We start from the raw sequence: 17,411 nt of genomic DNA, 5'->3' as shown, positions 1-17,411 counted from the left end.
TTTAGAGAAGTGCACCTTTTCGAGTGTACAGATAGAGTTTTTATTTCTCCAGACTGGACTAAAGACCTTATGTGTAATCTTAAGGCAATTCAAAAGATTAGTTTGGACCATTTTCCTTTGATCTTCACTCCTAAGAATATCCATATCAGAAAGAATTTTCCTTTTAGATTTGAAAAAATGTCATTGTAGCACCCATAGTTTGAAGACTGGATGGCTGAATGGTGGAACATTAACATTAATGGTACTGCTCTTTTTTGGGTGGCTTCTAAACTTAGAAATGTTAAAAAGAAAGTTAAAATCTGGAATAAGAGATGTTTTGGTAACATTTTCAATAACAAATCTATAATCAAAGAGGAGGTGTAATTACTCCAAGATAGGATTCAGAGGGAAGGATATTTTTTGGATTTAGTGAGGGATGAAAATGATAAAATGGTGTAGTATCATGATATTGTTACTAAAGAAGAAACTTATTGGAGGTAAAGACCTAGATCTATATGGCTAAAAGAAGGTGATAGAAATAATAATTTTTTTCATTTATCTACCCTGAAACATAGAGCTAAAACTTGTATTTCAAATCTTAAGCAAGGCAGCATGAAGATTACTGAGGAAAAAGATATTTTAGAGGAGATGGTCTCCTTTTTTTCTTCTTTGATGACTTTAGATCCTAACATTGACATAACTCATTAGGCTGAGTTATTAGATGTTATTCCCTCTTTGGTTACTGAAGAGAAAAATAGAATGCTATGTTCTATTCCTAGGGAAGAGGAAATTTATAAGGTTGTGTGTTCTTTAGGAGGGGATAAATCTCCAAGGCCAGATGGTTTTCCTATGTTCTTTTTTAGAAGGAATGCAAACTAGTTGGGAAAGATGTGTGTGATGTTGTTAAAGAATTTTTTGGGGCCAAAAGAATGTTGAAGGAAATTAACTCCACTTTCGTATGCCTTATTCCCAAAAAAGTGGGGGTTGATTCTCTAGATCAATTCAAGCCTATCAGTTTATGCAACTCTTTTTATAAAATTATTTCAAAAGTCCTCACCTCAAGGCTTTTTTTGCTGCTACCATCACTTATTTATGAGCAACAAAATGGTTTTGTTCCTGGCAGACAAATCCTTAGTTCTATTATTTATGTGCATGAGAACATACATTCTTTATCTCTCTCTAATAATTAGGGCTTTATTATGAAAGTAGATATTGCTAAAGCTTACGATAGAGTTGAATGGGCCTTTCTTTAGAAGATTTTATTGGCTTTTGGTTTTAGTATCAAATTAGTGAAGCTTATCTTACAAATGATTTCTATTGCTTCAATAGTTGTCTTCATTAATGGTTGTTCCTCAGAGTTATTTAAACCTTTTAGGGGGTTGAGATCAGGAGATCCTTTATCTCCTGTCATTTTCACCATTATGGCTGACTATTTGGGCAGATATATTGGGAAAGTGGTTTCTCTAGGGAAAATCAAAGGATTGTAGCCTTCTTCTCATCCTCTTATTTTTTCCCATGGGCAATTTGTTGATGATACTATTTTTCTGGGTAAAGCTAAGGTAAGGGAAGCTAAGATTCTTAAAAAATCCCTTAACCTTTATTCTTATGGTTATGGTCAATTGATTAATTGGAATAAGAGTTCCTCATATTTTATCAATACTCCAGTTTCTAGACAGAGTAAAATTGCTAAAATTCTTGGGTGTTCTATAGGTTCTTTCCCTTTTATTTATCTAGGCCTCCCTTTGGGGCCTAATGTGTCGAACACTTTTTAGGATGATCTTGTTAAAAAAATTAATAAGAAACGGGCAGGATGGAAGGGTAATCTTTTGAGTCAAGCTGGTAAAATTACTCTCCTCAAGGCTTGTCTCCAAAGTATCCTTACTTATGCCCTGAGTATCTTCAAGATTCTAGCCAAATATGCTAATTCTATTGACAAGATCCAAAGTAACTTTCTCTGGTCTGGTACTAAGGAGAGGAAGAGAATAGCTTTAATTTCTTGGGATCAAATCTGTAAGCCTAAAATGGATGGTGGTCTAGGAATTAGGTCAGTGAGAAGTATGAATAAAGCTCTTCTTGCTAAGCAGGGTTGGAGAGTTTATCATGATGATAAGGAATGGAGTACTGTTTGGAAAAATAAATACCTCTTTAATGCTCATTATTTACCTAATTTTCTTTCTTATCCTAATGTTTTATCTCCTTCTGTTATTTGGGGAGCTGTGTAGGGATCTAAAAACATTTTAATTAAAGGTTGTTCTTGGGAAGTAGGTAATAGGAAAAAGATCATGTTCTGGGATGATGCTTGGATTTTGGATCATCCTCTGATTGAGGATTTTAAGGATAGAACTTAGATTGACAAATGTAAACAAATGTTTGGTACTCTTGTGGAACATTACTAGATTAATAAAAAATGGGTAAATCTTGCTGGAAGTAATCAGGCTTTTCATAATACTCAGTTAATCTTTAATGCCTTTAGCCTTTATCCCCATATTGAAGATAAAATGATTTGGGGTGCTGATGTAAGTGGTTGTTTTAAAGTCTCCTATGTTTTCAGAACTGGGGAAAAAGGTCCTCAACCTTTGTCGACAAAAGCCTGGCTAAAAGGTCTCACTCCAAAAATTAATTATTATTTTTTGGATCTTAATTCAAAACAAAATTCTAACTTTGGATAATTTGCAAAAAAGAGGAATCAATGTGGTTAACAGATGTAGCTTATGTAAAGAGGACTATGAAGATAGAAATCATCTCTTCTTAAATTGTAGCTATAGTCAAAAAGTGTGGAGTTACATCCTAAACTATTGGAATCTAGATTGGGTTAAACACAACAAAATTGATCATTGCTTCTAGAGTTGGACTTGTCCGTCTAAGGAGAGCAATACTGGTTTTTTGTGGAAAATTACCCTACCCCGTCTCTGGCAAGGAATCTGGAAAGAAAGAAATAATAGAATATTTAGAGATAAAGAAATGCCTAAGTGGGTTATTGGTCATAACATAATCAAAGCTATCAAATAAAACTTCAATTCTCATCGAAAATTAAGTGATGAATTTTAAATTAATAATCATATGCAGACCAAAGGCTTTAAAATTAAGATAGATGATCAAAGACAGAATGTCAAATGGAAGTCTCTACCTATGTAATGGATTAAAGGAAACTTTAATGGTGTTGTTAAAGGTAATCCTGGCAAAGCTGGCTATCGAGGGGTGTTGAGGGATGATACTTGTAGAATTGTTGATGTTATTGTTATTCCTATTAGGATCTCTACTAGCCATAAAGGTGAGGCAACAACAACATTGTATATTATGAGGCTAGCTATGGAAACTGGTTATCAAAAACTTTGGATGGAAGGAGATTCACTAAATATCATTAATATGCTCAATAATAAGAGCCCGATCACTTGGTCTATTGAAGCCAGTTTAATGAAAATCAAAAACTTAATGAAGAAATTTGATAATGTTATATTTTCCCATATTTTTGAGAGGGAAATTTTATTGCTGACTAGATTGCTAACCAAACTGTCTATTGAGAAAGAAAGTTGAGGTGGCATTTTGGATTAAGAAAGAGTGTGGAGCTGACGACAATTGTTAATAATGATAGGATAGACACCAGAGAAGGAAATATTTTCTAAGATTGGAAATTTATGAAGAAGAGTGGTGGGTTTATGGAGGACAGATTGAGATTCCCAAGGAAGTACCAAAGAGCTATTATGATTTGCACTTTGTACGTAAGTATAGTTAGCTCCTCGATAATATTGAATATTTTACTTCATTTTCTAGGTTGTGTTGCTCTGGTTTTCTACAGAGATTTTCAAGTTTTTGAGATGGGTGGGGAACCAAGGAAGCAAGAGTTGAGCAACTGTAGGGCTTGTAAGGCCAAGGCTTCTATATGGAAAATTTTGCAAAAAGGTAATGTGACAACCTATCTAGAGTGTCTCCATGGTTATAAACCTCATATTACAGAAGAGTTCTTCAAAAACTAGTTTGAAGATAGGGCAACTTTGCATGGGGTCACGGTGAATTTGGTTGAAGATTTTATTGTTGAGGTTACAGGGCTTCCAAACTAAGGATTGAAATTTAGTAAGGAGACTAGCATTTCCAATGCGGCCTTCAACAAATTTCCAAAGATAGAAGCTAAAGAGAAGAATCTAGAGAAAAATGGGGATTTCTACGAACTGAAACAAATTAAAGTGATATGGAGGGGATGTGTTGTCTTGTATTTGTGATTATTTTATTATTGATGGTAGGGCTAAAAGGGTCCATAAATTTCACTTTGTTTTCCTAAATCATTTTAGGCACAAAGATAAGATTTCCTTCCCATTTTTTCTAAAATACTCTCTCCTTCTTATCCTTTATGCACATAGAAAAAAAGAGTCCCATCCTATGTTGCATGAAGGTTTAATTTTACTTATTGAAAACTATTGTAAAATTAAGCCTATAAAGCCCTCTCTGGTCTATGAGAAATGGAAAGGGACTAGAAGTGAGGCCCACTCTAAGAGAATTAAGGTTGAAGAAGGAGAAAGTGTTAACAAAAAGGTTTCAAAATAGGTAAGGACTAAGAAACATGTTGAGGAAATCACAGAGTCTGAGAATTCAGACAATAATGAGAAGAAGTATATGGACAATGACAAAAAAATAGAAATGGGGGATTTTAGCTCTAACCTGGATGGGTACTCAGGGAGTAAAGGGGTGTCTACTGGTAATGATAATGTGGAGGGAAGTCATGATAGAAATATGGGGTCAGATACCCATGAGGAGGAGAATGATAAACTGAGTGGTCACCCTTCACATAATTCTAGTCAGAGAAAATGGAGGAGGAAATGGGAAAGGAGAATGAAGACAAAGACCCTATTGGTAAGAATAATATTAAGAGTAAAGGGGCAAATGAGGAAAGGACAAAGAATATGGACATAAACACTAATGCCTAGATTAATATTGTTACTTCCTCGCAGCCCAAGAATGTGGATGATGGGAGGGACGATGCTAAGCTCTCCTTTCTTCACACTGCAAAGCTCAAGGCAAAGACTTCTGTTTAGGGTGATTCATGGATGTGTAATGAATTAATATCTCTCAAAAAGAAAATTTGGATAATGCAGAGAGATTTGGATGTTGAATGGGCTAAGATTACCCAGTTGGAAGTGCATATCGATAACAATCCTGATAAGCTAAATGATTACAAACAGGAGGTTCTTCAACTAATAAAGGAAAGTGGTCTAAAAATGGAATAGGCTACTTCCATTCTTTTTGTTGTGGCAACCAGTTTGGGAAAGAAAAGCAATGAAGAAATTATGTCACCTGGTAATACTGGAGCGGGGAGTCCTAGTGGGCCTAGTAAGAGAACAAGGCAGAGCACAAGGAAAAAGGTTGCTCCAACTCTTGGGGCTCCTATTCCTTTGCCTATTGATATCATCCAAAGTATAGAAAAAGCAGGTAAAGAGGGGGTGAATCAAGGAGCTGCTATAGGTACGGGCTATGGATCGAGTGTGTTGGTTTCTAGTTGGGGTGGTTTTCCTAGTTTTTTTCCTTTTGCTTTCCCGTTTGTTTAAAACTCTACGTTTTAGGTCCTTGTAAAACTTGATTTTTTTGTTTGGTTTAAACTCTTGGTTTTAGGTCCCTATAAAACTTGGTTTGGATTTCTTTTAACTTTAGGTTTTAGGTCCTTGTAAAACCTGGTAATGCTTTAAATGTTTGTCTTTAGTTTTTTTGTAAAGGGTTTCGCGTCCCTTCAAAACTTGTTTTTACCGTAATCTAAAACATAGTTGAGTATGAGGCTTTGACTAATGGGATTAACATGGCTCTTGAATGACACATCACAGAATTGAACATCTATGGTGGCTCCCAACTTGTCATTAATCAAGTCAACAATGATTACCAAACTAAGGATGACAAGTTAGTATCTTATAAGAAGTTGATTGATTCCCTAAGGAACTATTTCACGTTTGCAACATTCTAGTAGATTCTTAGGACAAAAAAACAAGGTTGCGGATGTTATGGCCACACTAGTGTCTATCTACAATTTCAAAAACACAAATCTTGCTTTGAGTTTCTAGTGAAATAATTATGACACCCTGCCTATGACTCCCCTGAAAATCATGTAATCTCCATCATTATCAGCCATGACTCCTCTTGCTATTCCACCATCTTTTCCTATCTGTGTGATCAAATTATTCCTAAAAATCTCAAGTGCAATAAAAAATGCCAACTCATTCACAATGCCTCCCACTATACCCTTGTCTCTGGTGACTTGTATAAGAAGGGTCTAAATGGAACACTTCTTAGGTACCTAGAGATAGAAGAGTCTAAAAAGGCATTAACCAAATTCCACAACAACATTTGTAGGGCACATTCTAATGGCCTTGCACTTGCTTGAAAATTGCTTAGGGCAGGTTACTATTGGCCGACTATGCAGGTTGGTGCTATCCGGTACACAAAATTGTGCAAGAAGCGTCAATTACACAACAACCTGATTCATGCTTCTAGTCATGATCTTATTCCTTTTGTCACATATTGACCTTTTCAACAATGGGCCTTTGATTTGGTAGGTAAAATTCACCCAAGCTTGTCTAGTGGATATAAGTTTATCATCACAACAACTTAGTACTTCACGAAATGGGTTAAAGTTGTTCCATTATCTTCTACTACAAGAAAACATGTTTCCTTGTTCATACTCAACCATATCATGTGTCTATATGGTATTCCATCCTTTATTGTCATAAGTAATGGAGGATAGTTCAAAAATATGGACCTCAAGTAATTATGCAAGAAATTCAAGATTAAACAACATTGGTCCTCTATATACTACCCTTAAGAGAATGACCAAGTTGAGGCCTAAAAAAAACACTGCTGAAAATCTTGCATGGAATAGCTCACAAATCAGGTAGGGATTGGAATTTTCAAATCAATCCAACGTTATGGGCTTACAGGACTACTATATGCACTCCTACAAGGGCTACACCCTTTTCACTAGTCTATGGTTCTTGAATAGGGGAAAACATGACCTATCCTCAACCTGAATTCCCAAAAGGAATGATCCAAATTGATTAACCACAAGGAAGTGATCAATGCACAAATGCACCATGCAATGGAGAATAGGGACAAAGGAGGAGATCCTAAAATCTTGGTTATGTAAAAGTTAGTACTTGAAAACTAAAATAAATAGAAGACAAGAACTAACCTTAAAGTAGGGCAAATCTAGAAAATGTTGATTTTTGATGTTTGTCTACAATTTTAAAGAATTTTGCAACTTGTTATGGACTGGAAATGTCAAAGTAGAGAAAATCCATAAAAATTTTGTCCTTTTCAATGCAGGTTGACCTTGACTTAGATAGAGGGGCATAATTATGCCCTAAAAAGTCAACCTTGACCTGCACTGCTCCGACAAAAATTTTGCTCACAGATCCCACAAGTTTGACGAAAAGGGTATCCAGATCTATACTTTAATTCACTATTCCACACCCATATCTATAAGAAAAAGAGTTTTTTTGTTTGGATGGGGGGTTTGCCTTAGTCAAACCCCAATTTGGAATCAACATTGAAATATAATTGAAATTGCACTATAAATAAACAAAGTACATGGAACTATTCACCTTGCTTATATTGAAATCCTTGTGGAGGATTCGAATCCTTGAATCCATGAGCATAGATGCTCCAAATAAATGTAGGAATGTATGTAAGATCTCTCAAATCAATGGAATTAGATCTTCAACACCAATCTTGAATGGATCTTTGCATAGAAAAAGGCCTGAATGAATATAGATGAGGAAATCTTTAACAAGAGGGCTCCATAGAGATTGAATCCTTCAATGGCTAACAATGGACCTCCTTGATGAATTGGATGCTTGAACACTTGAATTCTTGAGTTCTTGATAGATGGTAGATCTTCACTTTATACGAGGTGGATAAATCGTAGATAATAGTTCATAGTCCATAGATATCAAAACGAGGGAAGAAGGGTTTCTTATATAGAGTCTAGGACACAAACTTATAGAGAAGGCTGACATGGGAGCATTAAATCCCAATTAACCCTAATCCCTAGAAATGAACCTAGATTAAATCTAATTTAAGAGTGTACCATTCCTCACCCAAAAGCAAGAAAATGAGATGTTTTGAAGCTCGATATCCTAAAACTCCCGAAAACTAAAAATTAGACCTAGGGCTAGGGACAAGATTGACCTTGCCCTAGGTCAAGGTTGAGGTCATCCTTGACCTATGTCAGAGGCAAGATTGACCTTGACCTAAAAGGTCATCCTTGACCCAGAAAGTCAAAGTCCTTAGTTTTACAGAGAAAAAATAGGCTGGAAAGAGAGAGAGAGAGAGAGAGAGAGAGAGAGAGAGAGAGAGAGAGAGAGAGAGAGAGAGAGAGAGAGAGAGAGAGAGAGAGAGAGAGAGAGAGAGAGAGAGAGAGAGAAGCAGAATCGGGAAAAACAACCAGATCTATGCAAAGACCTATTCAAGGTGCTTGACATGACCCTAGACCACTTACTCAGAGGGCTAAACACTCTTAACATGGAAGTACTTCTATTTTAAGATGATACAACTCTAAAGTTGTCCTCCCTCTAGAAGTCAAGATTCCCTCTTCGCGAGTCTCTCTACATGGTTTAATTACTGATGAGGACCATAGAGTTATGAGGATACATGAGCTAGAAACCCTAAATGAGCATCGTAGGACCACTCTTGATCACATGAGGGCTTATGAGAAAAGGATGTCTACTAGCTATAACAAAAAGGTCAATCCTCTTGAATTCCAAGTGGGTGAACTCATTCTTCAAGAAAATCCTAAGAATCAATAGAACATGGAACACAAAGAAAAATTTCAGCCTAATTGGTTAGGTCCTTACATCATCATAACAACATTTGGATTTGATGCCTACCAATTTTCTACTCCTAAGCAGGAACAACTCCTCAAGCCTATCAATATTTTACATATGAAGAAATTCTATGCTTAATTCTCTCATGGCTTAGCTATTTGTACATATTTTATTGTCCTAAAAAAATCCAAAAACATTCATATATGATGCTGAAAAATCCTAAAAAATAGAAAATGTCCTGAAAAAATGACCATCTTAGTGAAAACTTAGCAATAGGCACTTCAATGTATCACAAAAACACTAAAAATCTAAACGATACAAATTTTTTTACAAAAAGTCTTGAAAAAAATTATCAAATGGTGAAAACTTGAAAACAAGTGCTACGTGAGATCCTTGCAGCTATGTCTATCAGTCTCACTGTAAGCTCATTCATTTAATGGTACCTTTCCTAGCTTGGAATCGATTCTTGTCCTCGACTAGGGGGCATAGCTGCTTAGCTTACTAGGGTCTTCTTCTGTGTTAGGTTTTCTCTGGCAACTTATCTAAAATAGTGTTTCTCAACACTTCCCCCTTGACATTGAGTGTTTCTCAAATTTTTTTGGATATCTTACCTACAACCTAGGATGCTATGATATTTCTCACTATTATATGAAAGTCTTAAAGAAATGGCCATGTGATTTACACACATGCACTTAAACATTAAACTTGTTGAGATATGATGAACTTTATCTTCTTTGTATGTTGTCTATGACAATTTCTTTGTTGAATGTTCCCTCTGTAGTAGTCTTTTGAGGATGTCATGGACTAGAAGACTAGGGACATGGAGCATGTTTTACTTATTTTCTACTTGTGGGTATACTTTGTTAGTCTAAGGTATTGACAACCTTTGTACTTGTCCTACTTGACACTTTGGGCCTACAATGTATCATTATTGTTTGTTTTTGCAAGATTGCACTCAGGGATTATCCTAATGCTTATGTCTTGATATAGGTGTAATATTTCTATACTAAACTTAGGGAATCTAACTACATTAATCATCTTGAATTACATGTCTTTGATGCTTAGGTTAAGCTCCCACATACCTACCAGATATAGATCATATTCATATCCTCATAGTTATACTAGTGATCATTGTATGATCTTTTGATGTCCCTAATAACACCCAATGATGAAATTATAATCTACAAGTTATGTGTCCCTTGCAAGTAAACCACTTTGCATACTAGTTTGTATGGTAGGATCATTCTAGCTTAGCCTTGCATTTGCATTTGGAGAGAGCTTTCTCTTCATATTTCATGAAAACATCAGCTCAACTGCATTCATCTTTTCACACTCTTTCTCTCGATCATGTCTCATTCTTTATTGATCACATACACTTTCTTGCTTCTTCTACACCTATCATTATAAGGGGTTAATCTCATCATCAAATCTAATCTATCCAAGTATCACATTTTCAAAACATGAGTCTACATCATAAATTTGAGAACTAAAACATCTATGTGAGAAATCCTTACACATATAAACATGAACACAAAACTTGAGCATACATAAACATGAGCATTAGCAAGCATATACATGAGAAATATCTTAAACACAAGTACTGAAACATCCATATGAGACCATCACATGAGCATAAGATGAGACAAGAACACAATGATGATTAATCAGATCCAATATCTCATATATATGTGTGTTTGTGTGTGTGTGTGTGTACATATATACATATATAAATATAAATATATACATATATAAATATATATATATACATACATATATACATACATATACATATACATATACATATATATACATATACATATATATGTATACATATATATGTATACATATATATGTATATACATATACATGTATATACATATACATGTATATACATATATATATGTATATACATATATATATGTATATACATATACATGTATATACATATATATATGTATATACATATATATATGTATATACATGTATATGTATATACATGTATATGTATATGTATATATATGTATATATATATATATTTATATATGTATATATTTATATTTATATATGTATATATGTACATATATACATATATTTATTTATTTATTTATTTATATATGTATATATGTACATGTATATATGTACATATGTACATATATACATATATATATATATATATATATATATATATATATATATATATATATATATATATATATATATATATATATATACATATAGATATATATATATGTACATATGTATATATGTACATGTACATATGTATATATGTGTATATATATATATTTTTTTATATGTACATATGTACATATCTATATGTACATATGTACATATCTATATGTACATATGTACATATATATGTATCTATGTACATATATATATGTACATATGTACATATATATGTATCTATGTGCATATATATATATATATATATATGTACATATGTGTATACACATATGTACATCTGTATATACATGTACATATGTGTATATACATATGTACATGTGTATATACACCTGTACATATGTACATCTGTATATACACATGTACATATGTACACGTGTATATACACATGTACATATGTATGTGTATATATGTATATACATATGTATATGTGTATATATGTATATACATATATACATATGTATGTATCTACATATATACACATATACATGTGTATATATGTATATACATACATATGTAGATATATACATATGTATGTATGTATGTATGTATATACATATGTATGTATGTATATATACATACATATTCATACATATATACATGTATGTATGTATGTATACATACATACATATACATACATATATATGTACATATATACATATATACATGTATGTATGTATGTATGTATATGTGTGTATATATCAAAGTGAATCAAAGAATACATGTACATGCAAGATTCAAAGTTTGGATAACTATCTAAAAATACATATATACATCAAAAAATGTCACAAGGACATCAACCTAGACCTAGTCCTATAGCTACGACTAACTCCTGCCCTCTTGGGCTGGTGGTGATCATGGCAGAGGAGCTTGTCTCCTATCTGGCAGTTGTACCACACGCTTTGATCTTCCTTCTCACTCTAAGTAATCAAGAAGCCCCTATCCTGGTGGCACCATACCCCTATATGCAACATAGTAATAAGCCACCCACGCACCATGATGCTTTGCCTCCTGCCTCACTACATCCTTGTCCCTGCAAAACTCCTCATTACGTGCACACTCATCAATGAGTTGCTGGTCCTACACAATAATAGTGATCCATGTTGCCTATATCTCTGCCTCTAGTGCTCAAGTCTGAGCATCTTTGCATCCTCTCCCTCTCCCCCCACAGGATTCTCTTGCTAAGGCTTTGCCCTCTTCGCCCTCCTCTATCTCACCAACTGCTCTACCTCCTTAGGCTCATCCTCCTCCTCATCTCCCTCTTCCTCCCTTGTAGCCTAGCTCTGCAACTGCATCTATCTCCTATAGCCCCCCTAAGAGCTGCTCCCCACCTCCATCCTCCTAACCCCTCTTCCTCTAACTCCTTCACCATCCCCACCTTCTCCTCCCTATCCTACTACCTCATGTAGCACATCTAGTCTCATGAACCAAGGAAATTAGTGTCTTTGCATCTCATATAGGTAGGTTGGATCTGCTTTCACATTTGCAAGAATAGGATGATAGTCCCAGGGCTCTTGCTACAATGTCATCACATCTCTCAGAGCTACCTAATAGTCCAACATAGGCAGCCATCCCTAATCCTCCTCCCCCCGAAGAGGGCATATGTAGTAGTCTCTATTGATATACCCTATCACTTCCCAAACTGCCTCCACACTCAACTAATAATGAAACACTCCATAAAATCTGATTATCTTCTAATGAGTGGTCTATTGTAGCACATATATTGTAGCTCCCACGCATCAACCCATCTCTCGCACTTCCTATATGGCCTCCATATGAATGATCTCAGCTCATCTAAGAGCCTTCTATAGTAAGTGACATCTTAACTATGCATCTGTGGGATAAAACCTTTATATATATATATATAAATGGATGACTCCATTCTGGTGGTTGTACTCGTGGTCTCACCACTGCAATATGCTCCCATGCCCAAATCTAGGCCAAAACTATGTTGCAAACCCATGTCCTCTCGTCTTGATAAACTATCTCATGAAGCTAATGGTACATGTCTGGAAGGATCATGGGTCCCCATGCCATCCTTTGTGGTTGTCCAATCAGGTCTACCACTAACTAACCCTCACCCAAAGGGAAGCCCTTCTGGATCATGTCTATGACTAGGGCCTAGGCTACCAATGAACAAACAAGACAAGCTATGAGATACTAACCTCTGTACTCATCTATCAGTCTCTCCTAGTTGAGATGGCAATCTACAATAGTGACATCCTCGAATAACTATTGTATTGATAATCCCCCTCTATCAGGGTTTGATCATAATAAACCTATGACATGTAAGCACTTATGTTAGTACACCTCATATGGAAATCAAGAACCAAAAGCACAAATTTCAAGACATATCTATCACACTCACCAGATCACCATGACATGGTACACAAAGGATGCGATACACATCCTTAAGGGTGATCCTAGCCTCACGAGTGGGAAAATGAAAGCTGTTATGTTCACTATGGCACCTCTTAGCCAACATTGTCAAGAATTCATGGTTCACCCGAATATGTTAATTAATGACACAGTCTCATTATCCTCTAAGTGTCCTATGACTCGTAATCACACTACCTCAGGGGCTCTAATCAACAATGTTGGAAAAACCATCTACACGACCAAAAAAACAAAATAAAGAGTGTCAGTACCAACCATAATGGATGAAGTCAAGCTCTAAAAAATTAAGCACGAAATAAAACAAAAGTCACATGCTCAAATTCTACTTTAAAACATGAAAAAATGTTCAAAAATAAGTTGTGTGATACTTTTTATAATAGTAGTGTGATACTTTTTGTTGATACAGTATCATGTGATACTTCTCATAAGAAGTGTGCGATACTTTTGTGTCGTGTGATACTTCACATGTTGTCATGCTATATTTGGGTACCCTTGATATGATACACCTTATAGTATTTGTACGATACATAATGGTCATCAAAAGTATCATGCGATACTTGCTACATTAGATGTGCGATACTTTTAAAGTATCACACAATATTTTGTACCAGAGTCGTAAAAACATGTTAAGAAGTGCAATAAATGACCCAAATGCTTAAAAATTTCAAAAACTTACTAGGGCCTCATACTTTGGAGGATGATTATGGAACTGATTGCACTCAAAATAGTATCAGTGGGTCAAAATACCTGCCAAAGCCATCGCTATCTCTCTCAAACCACTCCAAAGCTCTCAAATTCACAAAATGAGTTCAGAATGACCCTTGGACCCCTTGTATAGTCCTTTGACCCAATTTTGGCCCAGTTTCAAACTCCTCAAAATTTTGCCAAAATTGAACCCCTAGCTAATTTTGACATCCTGGATTTGTTTTAGGGATCAAAATCCAAATCCAAATTCATCTTGATAGTCAAAATCACACTTTAAAATTATGTCTTCTTCTAAGCAATTAGTTGGCCTTTTGAGGTCTAATCTTTGAATCTTCACTGGGGCATCTTTATTTCTTCATGCCTTCATCATTTACACACTTTACCTACTTTAACCCACCTCATTTCATTAATATATAATCTTTCTATTAGATTTGATCTAATTTTAATACTTTATCCTTCTTGATCAACTCTAGTCAAACTGGGGCATTCTATCACTTTCTTATAGTCACTCTTTGGTTTCAACCACTTATTTATCATCATGGACCTTGCTCTACCTTTCTTTGATCATTCCTTGCTCATTTATGTATCCCCTTACCTCATTTCAATTTTGGTCCCAAGGGAGCAAGAATATTCTATCATTTGCATGCTTGCTATAGCTATCTATTTCTCAGGAGCATATGCTTGATCTTTCTATTTGCTCTTTATCTACCTACTTTGCTTGATATTAGTACTCTTCTTGAGTTATGATATCATCTCTTTCTCTTAGTCTTCATTATTATTGCTACTAGGTTGTGCATCCAGGACTTGCTATCTCATTCTGCACTTTCATCCTTCAAAATCATATCTCTCTATTTGCTACTGCCTACTTGGCTTCTTCATCATTTGACGTAATGTGTGTTGATCTCAGATTGGTTTTGACAAGTGAGTGTTGCCTTAAGTTATTTACTTAGTACATACCAAACTAATAATGCATGTCGAGTACATGTAAATATTATACCATGTTGAGTCACACTAAGTGTCAAGCCACTCATGTGCTAAGTCACTCAAGTGCCAAGCAGATAGACCATGCCGAGTGATTCAAGAGTTGAGTAAATAGTGGATGTCGAGAAATACAAGTGTCGAGTCATAGCAGAAATATTAGTGTTTGTTGAGCATCAGAGACTTTAGATGCTGAGTAAGATAGTTTTGACATATTTGTTTGTAATGGCACAAACAACTATGTAAACCATTTTTTAGCCGACTTAAGATTGTATTTTGATATTTTGGAGATAAGGACAAATCTCTAGTTGGATTCTCTATGCAATTACATGCAGCTAATCAAAAAATGGAAAGGATTAAGCAGCAAAATAGATAAATCTCAACCATAGATTCATACCTAACCCTAAGCCACCAAAGTCTTCTCAAGGAGGATGAAACCCTAAAACTCTTCATAATGAGTGTGTAAGGAATTGAAAGAGTGAAGAAGATATTGTACATGTGCAAATAGAGCATTTATGGTGACTTAGAAGTTATGAAGTGAAACCATATTGTAGAATCAATTAGAGTAGAATAGAGGATAGAGAAAGAGATACGACAAAGAGACATCTGATCAATAAGGATCAAGAAGACATTGTTTAGAGGTGATATGTTATTAGGCAAGCAAGTGTCAATCGCAGGATATATGTTGAGACATTCTAACAAGTGACTTCAGTCAAATCTCTTAACAAAGTAGTCCTAACAGGCTGTATGAAATGCTTTAAAAAGGTGCTTACTTAGTTGTAAGTTAAAGTCCTCTAACCTAGCACACTTCTAAATAGGGTGTTAAAACCCTCTAACAAGGTGAGACATGACAGTCTTTGTAAGCCTTTAATAGGGCAAACCTCTCACAGGGTAGATCATGTTTCATGGTCAAAACATTGTAACCTTTATTGGATATACTTTATTGCTGCAGTAGTGAAGATTTGTGGGTGTCATCCCCACGCCAGTTTTACCTTCTCACTTGGAGGGTTTATGGGTAATCATATCTAGTGTTATGTGTGTAAATGCTTACATGTTTACATGATTTAGAATAAGATAGATATGTGATGAAAATTTTATGGGTCCAAGTTTAAACTATTGATTCACACCCTCCCTCAGAAGTTTACCTTTCCTATTGTAATTCCAACAATTGGTATCAGAGCCTTGTTCTCTGAAAGAGAAGCTTTGCAACTTTGAGGAAAGATCTTGAAATGGAAGTCTACAAGTTGGGAAAGACCATTGAGAGCTAGGAGATTGAAATACATCTCATTCTACATCAAATGAATCAAGCAAGAGAAGACTTAAATAATTCCTTGAAGAGAAGGAAAGAAATTGCTATTGTAGAGAATGGCACACAATACAAAGAGATAGACACTAGTAAGTTATTTGCAAATGGAGACTCAAATGAATTTGATGCAGTAGTTGTAGATCCAATGGAAAAGAATAGAGTCCAAGTCGAGGAAATCAGAAATCTCAAGTTAGAGCAAGAATCACAAGCTATACTACTATGTAAAGTGGTTGAACAAAAGAAGAAAGCTATGGAAGACAAAGCCATGATTGAACAAGATAAAATAATTATGGCCAACAGACTGGAAGAAAAGTCAATAGAGCTAACCAAGATTTCCAACATGCAACTGGACACTCTAAGTCAAGTGATGAATGTCAACTATGAACTAAATGTCAAGAACATTGAGATAACTACATTGAAGTTGCAAAATGATCTAAAGAGAGAAAAGGAATTTTTTGAAAGTTTCAACAAACCAAATGAAGCCATCAAATACTTTGAGAAATTATTGAGATCCCCTAGATCCAAGAATGATACATCAAGATTGGGTTACACAGGCACTAAAGAAGGAGAATCATCTAAAAGTGCAGAAGAAAGGAATAACATAGGTAAGAACTCCAAACCTACTTGTCATAATTGTGGTGAGAAATAACATACTGCTAATGTGTGTAGGAGCAAGACTAGAAATTAGAATGTCAAGCCTAAGAACATGGTTCACTGCAATAAGTGTAACAACCAAAGTCATCAAGCACATGAATGCAGAACCAGGACCATGCATACACAAAGATTTAAAGGATATTGCTATAACTGTCATAAATATGGACATAGAGCTTTTGAATGTAGATCCAAACTCATGTGGTCATCAAACAAGAAAACAAAGGTAAGAAACAATGACAACTCTTATAACTAGGATTATAATACAAGATATAGCTGTCATTATTGTCAAGAATATGGACTTGTTCCTGAGAATTGTATTAGGACACACTTCAATGGTAATTACAAAAGGTGGTTGAGTCAAACTACATGTTTTCACTGTTTGAAGACTGGTC

Source organism: Cupressus sempervirens, chromosome 8 (genome assembly GCF_028749045.1).
Source record: "Cupressus sempervirens isolate cs-2001-9-10 chromosome 8, ASM2874904v1, whole genome shotgun sequence".
Lineage (NCBI taxonomy): Eukaryota > Viridiplantae > Streptophyta > Pinopsida > Cupressales > Cupressaceae > Cupressus > Cupressus sempervirens.
The sequence above is the reverse complement of the archived record's forward strand: the minus strand, read 5'-3'. Positions refer to the sequence as shown.